Below are 12,072 nucleotides of genomic sequence, written 5' to 3'. Positions count from 1 at the left end.
TGTTGCTGCAAGATCAAGAAGGCTGGGAAGAAGATGAAAGACTTTAGCTAACCATGATGAGTGCTTTGTTTAATATTACCTGGGTGTCTTATAATGTGGGCGAGAATGCACAGCCTGTGTTATTAGACAGTGTCCCTCAGGCACTGTGTGAAGAGAAACAATGCCCCAAGTGTCTGATGGTGCAGCATCAGAGGGGATCTAATACAGAGAATGAGCTGTCAATCCAGCAAACTGTAAGCAGTTTTAATAAGACTGGAGTCAGCTAGACAGGGTAAGACATGTTAGTCAAAGGAGAATGTTGGGTAGGTCAGGGGCTTTAAGCCACGGGTGATTGACAATCAGTTTTCACAGCTAAAGCCAAGAAATTTATTTGCTATTGCCAATTTTTCCTCAACTTCTCTCTTTCCGAGGGCTGCAATTGGGATACATCTTTGTTAAATACCAAGAAAAGGTATTTGTCAGTTGTAAATCTAGACTGTGTCAGTGAGCTGATTGACTGCTCAAGGTATTACAGCTGAGGCCAATCTCATCTTCGCCAAATATCGGCACGGTGGCACAGTGGTTAGCACTGCTGCCTCACAGCGCCAGGGACCCGGGTTCAATTCCTGGCTTGGGTCACTGTCGGTGAGGAGTTTGCACATTCTTCCCGTGTCTGCATGGGTTTCCTTCCACAGTCCGAAAGACATGCTGGTTAGGTGTATTGGCCATGCTAAATTCTCACAGTATATTATATGCTCTATTAACTGCTCTTTACACCTGTCTTGCCACCTTCAATGATTTATACACATATACACCTAAGTCCCTCTACTCCTGCACCCACTTTAGAATTTTGCCCCTAATCTTATTTTGTCTCTCCATGTTATTCCTACCAATGTGCATTACCTCACACTTCTCTGCATTGAACTTATCTGCCCATTCCATCAACTTATCTAAATCCTCCAACTGGCCTCCAAAACCTGCCCCCCATACCCCTTGCCTCCCTTCCAAGGCTCCCTGAACTCTCCCAATCTGAAACTTTGGATTTCCACCTCTCCACCAGCGATGTCCTCTTCATCCTGGGGCCTGCTTGCAGTCCCAGCAGCAGCCACTACTAAATTGCGGCGCTGCTGGGATGGCGACAGTAGCTGGACAATCAGATTGGGCAGCAGCTCTCAAGATCAGCTCTTCCTTTGATCGAGGGGTAGAAGTCCAACCCTTAGCTTGTTAAGCCGCTGGCAGCATGTTATCATTTAGGGCAGGCTTTATTAAAATGGTTGGTTTGGAATCGATTTTTCTTCTGGGATGGGTGTTGGCGGTGGGGCGATGTGAGTGGTGAGCCCCGACTACCCACCGCTTCCTCCCGCTCCCCCCCACCCGCCACCACAATCCCCCCACAACAACCTGAAACGCAGCCCATTGCATTTAGTGCTGAGATAGCGAGACAAAGGGCAGGATTTTCCCTGGGGGCATCAGGTCAAATGGAGGTCAGAGATTCACACTGTTGGGAAGGATGGCCATTTGGCAGGAAGTGTCCCTGGATTGGCTACCGAAGCACAGTGAGCAGGCTCTCGAAACTGGAGGGCCAATAGGAGGCTGTCTTTTCAGAGAGACATCCTCCCTCCAACTTTCAAAACATTAACATTAAAAATGCCCTTAGCAACAGGCCATCATTGGGGTGGGGATCTGCTCCACAGGGTAGTCCACAATGGCTGCTGATTTCAAACAAGCAGTGAGAGCCTCAAAGCCTGCCTTTGTGGAGCACAGGCCTCCCCAATGTGCCAGCCAACCTCCGACAAGGGGACTAAATGCCTTAGTTGACACCCCACCACTGGGTGATGATTAGCCTTATTACTCCTCTCTCCATCTCCAGGAAAATGGCTCAAAGATGGGATAGTAGCAGCACACTGGCCCACAGCAAAAAAATCCCTATCTAACCGTCTCTGCGCTACCCCTTCAGGGCCTAATAATTAAACCCAGTGTTTACGTTCAAGCACTGATCTTTGATGAAGTAGCTTGAATTTCACAAAGGCAACAGTAATGATAGAGGACAGCACCAACAAAATTATATCCAATTCCTCAGGGGGAGTCAGTGGTGGAGTGGAATTTTCAATCCAGAGACCCAGGATAATGCTTTGGGTACCTGGATTCGAATCCCGCCACAGCAGACGGTGAAATTTGAATTCAATAAAAAGCTGGAATTAAAAGTCTAAAGATGACCATGAAACCATTGCCGACTGTCAGAAAAACCCATCTGGTTCACTAATGCCCTTTAGGGAAGGAAATTCTCCCTGGAACGATGGAGGTTGAGAGGCAACATGATAGATTATGAGTGGCATGGACAGAATGGATAGTCAGATGCTCTTTCCTAGGGTAGAAAAGCCAGTACAAGGGGACATAGGTTTAAGGTGCGTGGGGAAAAGTTTAGAGGAGATGTGCGAGGCAAGTTTTTTACACAGAGGGTGGTGAATGTCTGGAGCACGCTGCCTGGGAAGGTAGTGGAAGCAGGTACGATAGCAGCATTTAAGGAGCATCTAGACAAATACAGGAATAAGATAGAAAATGAAGGATACAAACTCTGTAAGTGCATACAGTTTTAGTTTAGGCAGCCATCATGATTGGCACAGGCTTGGAGGGCCGAAGGGCCTGTTCCTGTGCTGTACTGTTCTTTGTTCTTTGAAATCTGCTGCCCTTACCTGGTCTGGCCTATGAGGCTGACTCTTAAATTCCTTTGAAATGGCCTAGCAAGCCATTCAGTTCAATTAGGGATAGGCAATAAATGCAGCCCAGCCAGTGGCACCCACCTCCCATGAATGAATAACAAAAAGGACAAGATTAGGAGGAATCTATAGGATACTGGGGAAAGGTAGGGTCCGGCTATTGAGTTGGATGATCAGCCATGATCATAAGGAATGGTGGAGCAGACTCAAAGGGCTGAATGGCCTACGCCTGCTCCTATTTTCTATGTTTTTAGGGGTTGTTACAACATCACTGAACCAGATTATCTGGTTATTTTCTCACTGCTATTTGTGGGACTTTGCTGTGTACAAATGAACTGATTCCTTACATACCAGCAGTGACTATATTTCATATGTACCTCTGGTTGTAAGGTGCTTTGGGAGATCCTGTGGTACCAACGGACACTCTAAATGCATATTCTTTATTTCATTGGTAAACACTCCTTATCCTGCTGATTAAACAGAGATCCTGTACAGTTACACAGAGACCAACTCTCAGTCTGTGTTACCAGCAGATTGGAAAATAAACTTTCCGACAGATTTTCCGTCTGTTTATTTTGGAAAAGTTCAAATTATCGGCACAATAAAAATAAAGCTGTTAAATAATAATAAGCACTGTGAAAATTGTAGCCTTTGCTGCACGAATCCCAGGGCAGAGTATGGAAAGAATGTGTGAAAATGTAAGCAAAGGCACTGTTTTTGTCTGTAATATACATAAATACATAAAATTAAGTTATCAATGCTGCCTATGTGTTGAGCCAGCTCATAAACAGTGTCTTATCATTAGCATTCAGGGCAGCAATAACAAAGGATTTATTTAAATGAAATTTCATATCCGAAAGTTAGACTGTTTTAACAATGAGGTCAAATGTTTTCCTGCTGTCCACATGAAGTTATAAAACTCTTCATTCTCCCAGCACTCAGGGAGATTCATAATGTGTATGGTTGTTAGCTGCTGTGCACTCGAACCTGCTAATCGCCTGCCCTCACTATTCCCCCACCCCCCCCACCCTCAGAATTCTTGTTCCACTCCTGGAAAACTATCCTGAAGTCAACTAAGGGTACCTCACCCCATTCGGCCATTCCTCATGTATCAAAGGAGACAATCAAATTCGGCAGGCTATAGACTTCTGCAATGAAAATACAGGGGTGGCACAGTGGCACAGTGGTTAGCACCGCTGCCTCACATCGCCAGGGATCCGGGTTCAATTCCGGCCTCGGGTCACTGTCTGTGCGGAGTCTGCATGTTCTCCCCTGTGTCCAGAGGGGTGCTCCGGTTTCCTCCCACAGTCCAAAGATGTGAAGGTTAGGTGCATTGGTCATGCTAAATTGACCCGTGTTGGGGTACTAGTAGGGTAAATAGGTGGGGTTACAAGGATAGGGCCTGGGTGGGATTTCTGTTGGTGCAGGCTCAATGGGCCAAATGGCCTTCTTCTGCACTATAGTGATTCTATAAGTTGTATGCGACACCCAGAATTGGTGAAGTTGAAACTTGCACGAAGAGTCACCAGTTGTAATAATGTTTTCAGTGAAATATGCAGAATAAAATTGTGTGGTGTCAGTTTTCCTCATTTAAAAATAAGGTGCAAGGTTGAGTTTAAGACTTGTCAATCAAAGTGTTCCAGAGTTTCTCGAATTGGCTCCACGTTCTTTCAATCTCAGAGGCGGCAGCATTAACATCACGCCACGGCTGATAGAACGGTAACATTCAGGCGTGTAATGTTGAAATGGAAAGGCACCAGAAATCGCTGCCCGCTTGCAGTATAGCTTGGTGAAGCATGTGAAAAACAGAATGACCTATTTGGATTAAGTTCAGAGCCTGGACTGCCAATTCCTGGAATAGTGGGTGGGCAGACAGTGCGTCAGAATTTTCATGGCACAATAATGGTCTGAGTAGCACAGCAGGCAGACAAGGGGAGCACTGGAATAAGCAGGGCTGAGCTGATAGATACAGCAATGACTGGCAGCTTTCTGACAGACTCAAGTGGCACTGAGCCCTCTACATCCAATTCTCCCGGGTCGGCTTCATCACATCATTTTCCAGGTGGATTTGGAGTGATCTGAGCTGAAGGCTCGCAAAGGGCGGTGATGGTGGGGGGGAATAGTAAACAAGGTAAATTTAAAGGAATGGGGGTAATGAAAGTGGTAGCACAACAGGGAGACAGAAATCCAGAGAAGCTCAAAAGGCATCTCAATCTATTTTCAGCCATTTCCACGGCTGAAGGGAATGGTGGATTTGAACGGTTGGGCAGATTAAGGGTAAGGGAAATGTCATATCTCTGCAGCCCAGTGAAGCCGCAGGCTCATAGGCAATCCCTTGGTGGCTGTTGAAATGGTATGGGTTTGACAAGATGGCTGCCTGTAGGGAGTTGCAGACAAGCTTTAGCTGGCCAGTAACCACGGCGATCATGTTTACCATCCCAGTGTTGCATGACTGCTACAGGATTTCTCACAGGAAGAAATACAACACAGCGGCTGCTTTCCTCCTGGCTCATATTCTGAGAAAGCAGCTCTGCACAACTATGGCTGGAAAAGGGATGCCAGGACATGAAGAATAACTGATGGCATCTTTGGGTTGGGAGCAAATTAGACACCACCGGCCCTTGACAGAAAACTGCTGCATTTTTCTGACACACTTCACCATCTCATGACATCCCAAAGCCCAGGAAGGGCAGTCACTGCTGTAATATTGGAAACACAGCAGGCAATATCCACAGACAGCAATGTGAAATGGTCAGATAAACTGCTTTTGTGATGTTGGATGAGTGATACATTGCATACTGCTTTTCTTCAAAATACTAAAATACGTTCTTTTACATCCACCTGAGAGGCAGACAGCACCTTAGTTTTACCATCAGTTCCAGAAGCTAGTGCCTCCAATAGTACAGCACTCCCTCTGTATTACACAAGAGCATCTGCCCAGCTTTTGTGCACATTGCTGGACTTGATTCCACAACCTTTTGACTCAGAGGAAAGACTGCTACTCCCGAGACACAACCTAATCACTCGGACATGGTATATTTTGGGAGTAAGGGTATATTTATGGGGGGCAAAATTAGATGGACCCCAATGTGGAATTAACCAACCCCTATTCTGTCACAAACATTGTTCTGCCTGCAAAAAGTGGACAGAGGGATAATACAATACAGAGGGGTAATACAGTACAGAGGGATGGTACAGTACAGAGGGATGGTATAGTACAGAGGGATAGTACAGTACAGAGGGATGGTACAGTACAGGGATATAGTACAGTACCGAGGGATAGTACAGTACAGAGGGATAGTACAATACAGGGGTATAGTACAGTACAGAGGGATAGTACAATACAGGGGTATAGTACAGTACAGAGGGATGGTATAGTACAGAGGGATGGTACAGTACAGAGGGATGGTACAGTACAGAGGGATAGTACAGTACAGAGGGGTGGTACAGTACAGAGGGATGGTACAGTACAGAGGGATAGTACAGTACAGAGGGATGGTACAGTACAGAGGGATGGTACAGTACAGAGGGATAGTACAGTACAGAGGGATAGTACAATACAGGGGTATAGTACAGTACAGAGGGATAGTACAATACAGGGGTATAGTACAGTACAGAGGGATGGTACAGTACAGAGGGGTGGTATAGTACAGAGGGATAGCACAGAGCAGAGGGATGGTACAGTACAGAGGGATGGTACAGTACAGAGGGATGGTACAGTACAGAGGGATGGTACAGTACAGAGGGATGGTACAGTACAGAGGGATGGTATAGTACAGAGGGATGGTACAGTACAGAGGGTTGGTACAGTACAGAGGGATGGTACAGTACAGAGGGATGGTACAGTACAGAGGGATGGTACAGTACAGAGGGGTGGTATAGTACAGAGGGATGGTACAGTACAGAGGGGTGGTATAGTACAGAGGGTTGGTACAGTACAGAGGGATGGTACAGTACAGAGGGATGGTACAGTACAGAGGGTTGGTACAGTACAGAGGGATGGTACAGTACAGAGGGGTGGTATAGTACAGAGGGATGGTACAGTACAGAGGGGTGGTATAGTACAGAGGGATGGTACAGTACAGAGGGATGGTACAGTACAGAGGGATAGTACAGTACAGAGGGATGGTACAGTACAGAGGGATAGTACAGTACAGAGGGATAGTACAGTACAGAGGGTTGGCACAGGGCAGAGGGATAGTACAGTGCAGAGGGGAGGTACAGTACAGAGAGGTGGTACAGTACAGAGGGATGGTACAGTACAGAGGGATGGTACAGTACAGAGGGATGGTACAGTACAGAGGGATGGTACAGTACAGAGAGGTGGTACAGTACAGAGGGGTGGTACAGTACAGAGGGATGGTACAGTACAGAGGGATAGTACAGTACAGAGGGATGGTACAGTACAGAGGGGTGGTACAGTACAAAGGGATGGTACAGTACAGAGGGATAGTACAGTACAGAGGGATAGTACAGTACAGAGGGTTGGCACAGGGCAGAGGGATAGTACAGTGCAGAGGGGAGGTACAGTACAGAGAGGTGGTACAGTACAGAGGGATGGTACAGTACAGAGGGATGGTACAGTACAGAGGGATGGTACAGTACAGAGGGATGGTACAGTACAGAGGGGTGGTACAGTACAGAGGGATGGTACAGTACAGAGGGATGGTACAGTACAGAGGGATGGTACAGTACAGAGGGATGGTACAGTACAGAGGGATAGTACAGTACAGAGGGATGGTACAGTACAGAGGGATGGTATAGTACAGAGGGATGGTATAGTACAGAGGGATTGTTGTAAAATGGTGTTTTCGGGTTGCTGGTACCACAGTTGGATTAGCCATTCACGGGCAATCCAGCCAAAAATGAGAGGGTTAGCCTCCAGCCTTCCTCCTTTTCCCTCTCTGCACACTAAATAGCATGATAGTGAGGTGGAGCAGGGTATAAAACATGATGACAAATTATGACTACTGAGACTGATCCAAAGATGTGCAGGTTGGGTGGATTGATCAGGCTAAATTGCCCCTTTGTGTCCCGGGGTGTGTAGATTGGGGGGATTAGTGGGATAAATATGTGGGGTAGCTGTGATAGGGCGGGGTTGGGCTTGGATAAGATGCTCTGTCGGAGAGTCAGTGCAGATGGGCCAAATGGCCTTCATCTGCACTGTAGGGATTTTATGATTCTATGGTCCAGGAGCTGAATCATTGCTTAATCACCCCACTGATTTGATGAATGATGTGCCATGTGCCAGTACGGCTTTTGTTATACACGTGCCACCCATGTGTGATTGAGCTATAGGCCGATCGTGAGCCCGGTGATTAATGGGAAACTCTTGTTGTCCAGTAACCACCCTCTGGTCACTCAATGTGGCTCTAGTGTGCCAGGACCCCAAGCATAGACAAGCATGATGTGCTGTGAATGGTTACACACCAGTTGGACATTGAGGGAGCAAAATCCTTTCTGGTTGCAATCCCTCTGTGGATTTACTATGTGTCCAGTCAGTGGTACCCAGCACCATGGGCACGCCAGCTATCCTGGTGAAGCCACATGCTGCCCCCAGCTGTTTCTCTCTGGTAAGCAAGAATGGAAGCTATCCCACTCTGTTTACATGCAAAGCATCAGTGACCTCGCTTGCACAACAGGGTACAGCAAACTGCCAGAGATTGCAATGTTGAAACAGCCCAAAGTTAAGAAGTTCAAGGCCATGGTCACTTACCTGGCATGAGCAATGCCATCCTCACCCCATTCAGAGGCTGCAGCAACAGATAGCAGATTTCAATAAACACTTGTTTTGTAAAATGGAAATGTTTTACACACTGCTCCTTGCAGAGCTTGAGATAGCAGAATTGCTTCCTGAAGACCCTGATGGATATAGTTTCTTGCCGAGAACATTTCCTTATTCCTCCTCCCTCTTCCCGAAGCTTGCCCTCCTCTTCGTCACCTCTGTTCATTCTCGCTGTCATTCTGCACCCATGACAGCACCAGCAAAACCCTGAAGTCAGAGCCAAACACTGCCAGGAGTCTTCCACAACTTCAACTAACATTTTAAACTATATTCTACTAATTCAGCAACCAATCTGAAATTGGTGATCATTCTTTGAAATAGTGCTGGTGAGAGGTCCGTGCTGTTGTTGAACTGTTCAGCTGTGCGAGGTTAAGAGAAGGATATCACTGGAGAATTCAGGTTGAAAATGGCATGACATTGCAAGCTGATATCATGATCTGCCTACATACACCTGCTAACAACATACCAAAAACAACATTTGATACAACCAACACCAGAGCTGTGTGCCTTGGACCCGCAATGACAGGCATGTTACTGAAAATACTAGACCACCAAATCTGGCAGCCATAACTCATGTTTATATTTATATTCTACAGAGAAAGTGATAATATATGTCCTTGCTATAGAGCGAGTGCAGCGAAGGTTTGCCAGGCTGATTCTTGCGATGGCAGGTCTGTCATATGAAGAGAGACTAAGTCGGTTAGGATTATATTCACTGGAGTTTAGAAGATGGAGAGGGGATCTCATAGAAACTTATAAAATTCTAACAGGGTTCGACAGGGTAGATAAAGAAAGAATGTTCCCAGTGGTCGGGGGAGTCCAGAACTAGAGATCATAGTTTGAGGATAAGGGGTACACCTTTTTATAATTGAGGTGAGGAGAAATTTCTTCACCCAGTAGGTGGTGAATGTGTGGAATTCACTACTACAGCATGTAGTTGGGGCCAAAGCGTTGTGTGATTTCATTATTAGATATAGCTCTTGGAGCTAAAGGGATCAAGGGATATGGGGGGAAGGATATTGAATTCGATGATCAGCCATGATCAAAATGAATGGTGGAGCAGGCTTGAAGGGCTGAATGGTCTACGCCTGCTACTAGTTTCTATATTTCTATGTTCTATGTACGGGCATTTTTACATTTTCGGTGAAGATTTATATTGGGAGAGTATGTGAGAAATTAGAAAACAATGGTGGAATTGGAGAAGGCATCAGAAAATTAGGGAATGGGAGGAGGACACTACTGAATTGATTTTTTCCCCAGTAAAGAGGTTGAGAGTTATAGAGTTATAGATATAGAAGGTTGATAGAGGCCATTGCAAATGTGAAGGGGATCGACAGAATTGGCAAAAAAATACTCCCACTGGAGGAGCTGTTTAAACTAGGGGGGGTACGCACAGTAAGAAGTCTCACAACACCAGGTTAAAGTCCAACAGGTTTATTTGGTAGCAAATACCATAAGCTTTCGGAGCACTGCTCCTTCATCAGATGGGGTGGATATCTGCTCTCAAACAGTGCACAGACACAGAAATCAAGTTACAGAATACTAATTAGAATGCGAATCTCTACAGCCAGCCAGGTCTTAAAGGTACAGACAATGTGGGTGGAGGGGGCATTCAACACAGGTTAAAGAGATGTGTATTTAAACTAGGGGGGTCATGAATGTATGAATTAATAAATCCATTAAGGAATTTAAAGAAACTTCTTTACTCAGAGCATGTGAGGATATGAAACTCAATATGACATTGTGCAGTTGTGTCGAATAGCACAGATACATTTCAGGGGAATGGGGTTAAGATTATGAGGATATGTTGATTGGGGTGGGATGAAGTAGAGATGGAGAAAGCTCATGTGGAACATAAACACCAGTATAGATCTGTTGGGCCGAATGTCCTGTTGCTGCTTTGTAAACTCTATGTAACATTGAACATGATCCTCAAATTCACTGGGGACCTTTGTTTTCTGGGTGAGATTCTTTTTTAACAAGCTGTTTTCCACCACTTCAATAGGAATTAAACTTCAAAGGTCTTTCAATTCTATTAGCATGCTTTGTGCTGTCCTTTGATCTAACTTTTTTCCCCATTTGTTTTTTTTTGTAAATCACATCCTGATAGCCAAGATGCAAAAACAAAGGAAAAAAGCAGGAAATCATTTGATCCTGTTTCAATCATTCCCTTCGCCACCGGCTGGACAGCTTTGCAGCGTGGTACATAATCATCGATATTCTGCAAAAGCTCTCACACCACAGAGGCTGATGAAGCAGCCCGCACTTTAATGGAAGAAACCAGTGGGGTTGACAGGCCAGGGCCAATGAAATGGGTGCCGTATCAGCCATTTCTAACCAGCTCACACACACTTACCCACAGACCTTTTTTATCATTGCCCTCTCAATGGCTTTGTACTCAAGGAGGATGGGGGAGGGGGCACATAAACAGCCGCTTCAAGGTTCATGACCTCTGACCAACTGCACATGTCAAGCATGGATTGCAATGAGGTTTATTTATTGGTGCCCCCCCCCCCACCCCATCCCCCACTCCCGCCCTCCTGAGGCAGATACTTCTCCTGCCTGGAATACATCCTGAGGTACATTTTGGCCTTTGGTAAGACAGCCACTGCCATTTTGGATCCCCAGCCACAGTTAAACGTGGAAGGCGAGGTGCCAGATAAACTTGCTGGTGCAGTTTGCCAGATTGAGGCCTCACGGAGAGGGTGAGGGCAGCCACCAGCTAGGTAAATTGTGGTGCAGGAGTGGGGATGGTCAGAATCGTGGTGGCCCAGGGTTTGATGTTTCTGTGGGTCGAGGAAGTCCATTCGTGTTTCCATGGCGCCCGCAAAAAAAAAATTCAATACTGGCTTTGGCAGGCCTTTTGGCTTCGATCTCCCGCTAGCACGGTGCAAGCTCCAATAATTCTGACCTAAAATGAAGTTCAGTGTCCTGTTTACATCAAACAACCTTGGTTTTCATATGGCAAGGGGCCTGTTATCTGAAAAAAACTACCAAGACTGTGGCTGTTACTGTCCCATTGACGCCAGGTGAAGGAATTGAAGCCAATCCCTCTCATCATAGCAGCTGCATTCTCACAATATCACATCCTCTGTGATTTCCCAACACACCTTCCTGGCTGGAAAAGCTCCACAACTAGGGACACACATCCTTAAATTTGCACCACTGTTTAAAAGGTTCCCAGACAGAAAACTGAAAATTGGAACAGTCCCGCAGACCCCCAGTGGAACCTCAGGCAGCAGATTTCTTCTGGGGATCTGTGTACAATCGGTATTGAGATTTGCTGTTTGTATCTTTATTCTTGCATTGACATGCAAGACAGCACTATCCAATGGGAACTTGCATTTCTGTCAGTATAAAAGATTGGGTTTCCACTTTCCAAAGTGGTCTCCCCACCAGGTCAAACAGGAGAACAGAGTTACAAATCAGCAAAGCTTTCTTCCATTTCGGAGAGAAATATTTCATTAGAAATGGAGAAGTGGACCTAGTGACATAAGACACTGGCAGGCCAGGATTTTACCGCACCGCCCACCACGGGAAGTGGAGCGGGTGAGGGGTGGAGCATGGAAAGGTTGGTTGACCTCGGATGGG

This window comes from Mustelus asterias, chromosome 12, assembly GCF_964213995.1.
Source record: "Mustelus asterias chromosome 12, sMusAst1.hap1.1, whole genome shotgun sequence".
NCBI lineage: Eukaryota > Metazoa > Chordata > Chondrichthyes > Carcharhiniformes > Triakidae > Mustelus > Mustelus asterias.
The sequence above is the reverse complement of the archived record's forward strand: the minus strand, read 5'-3'. Positions refer to the sequence as shown.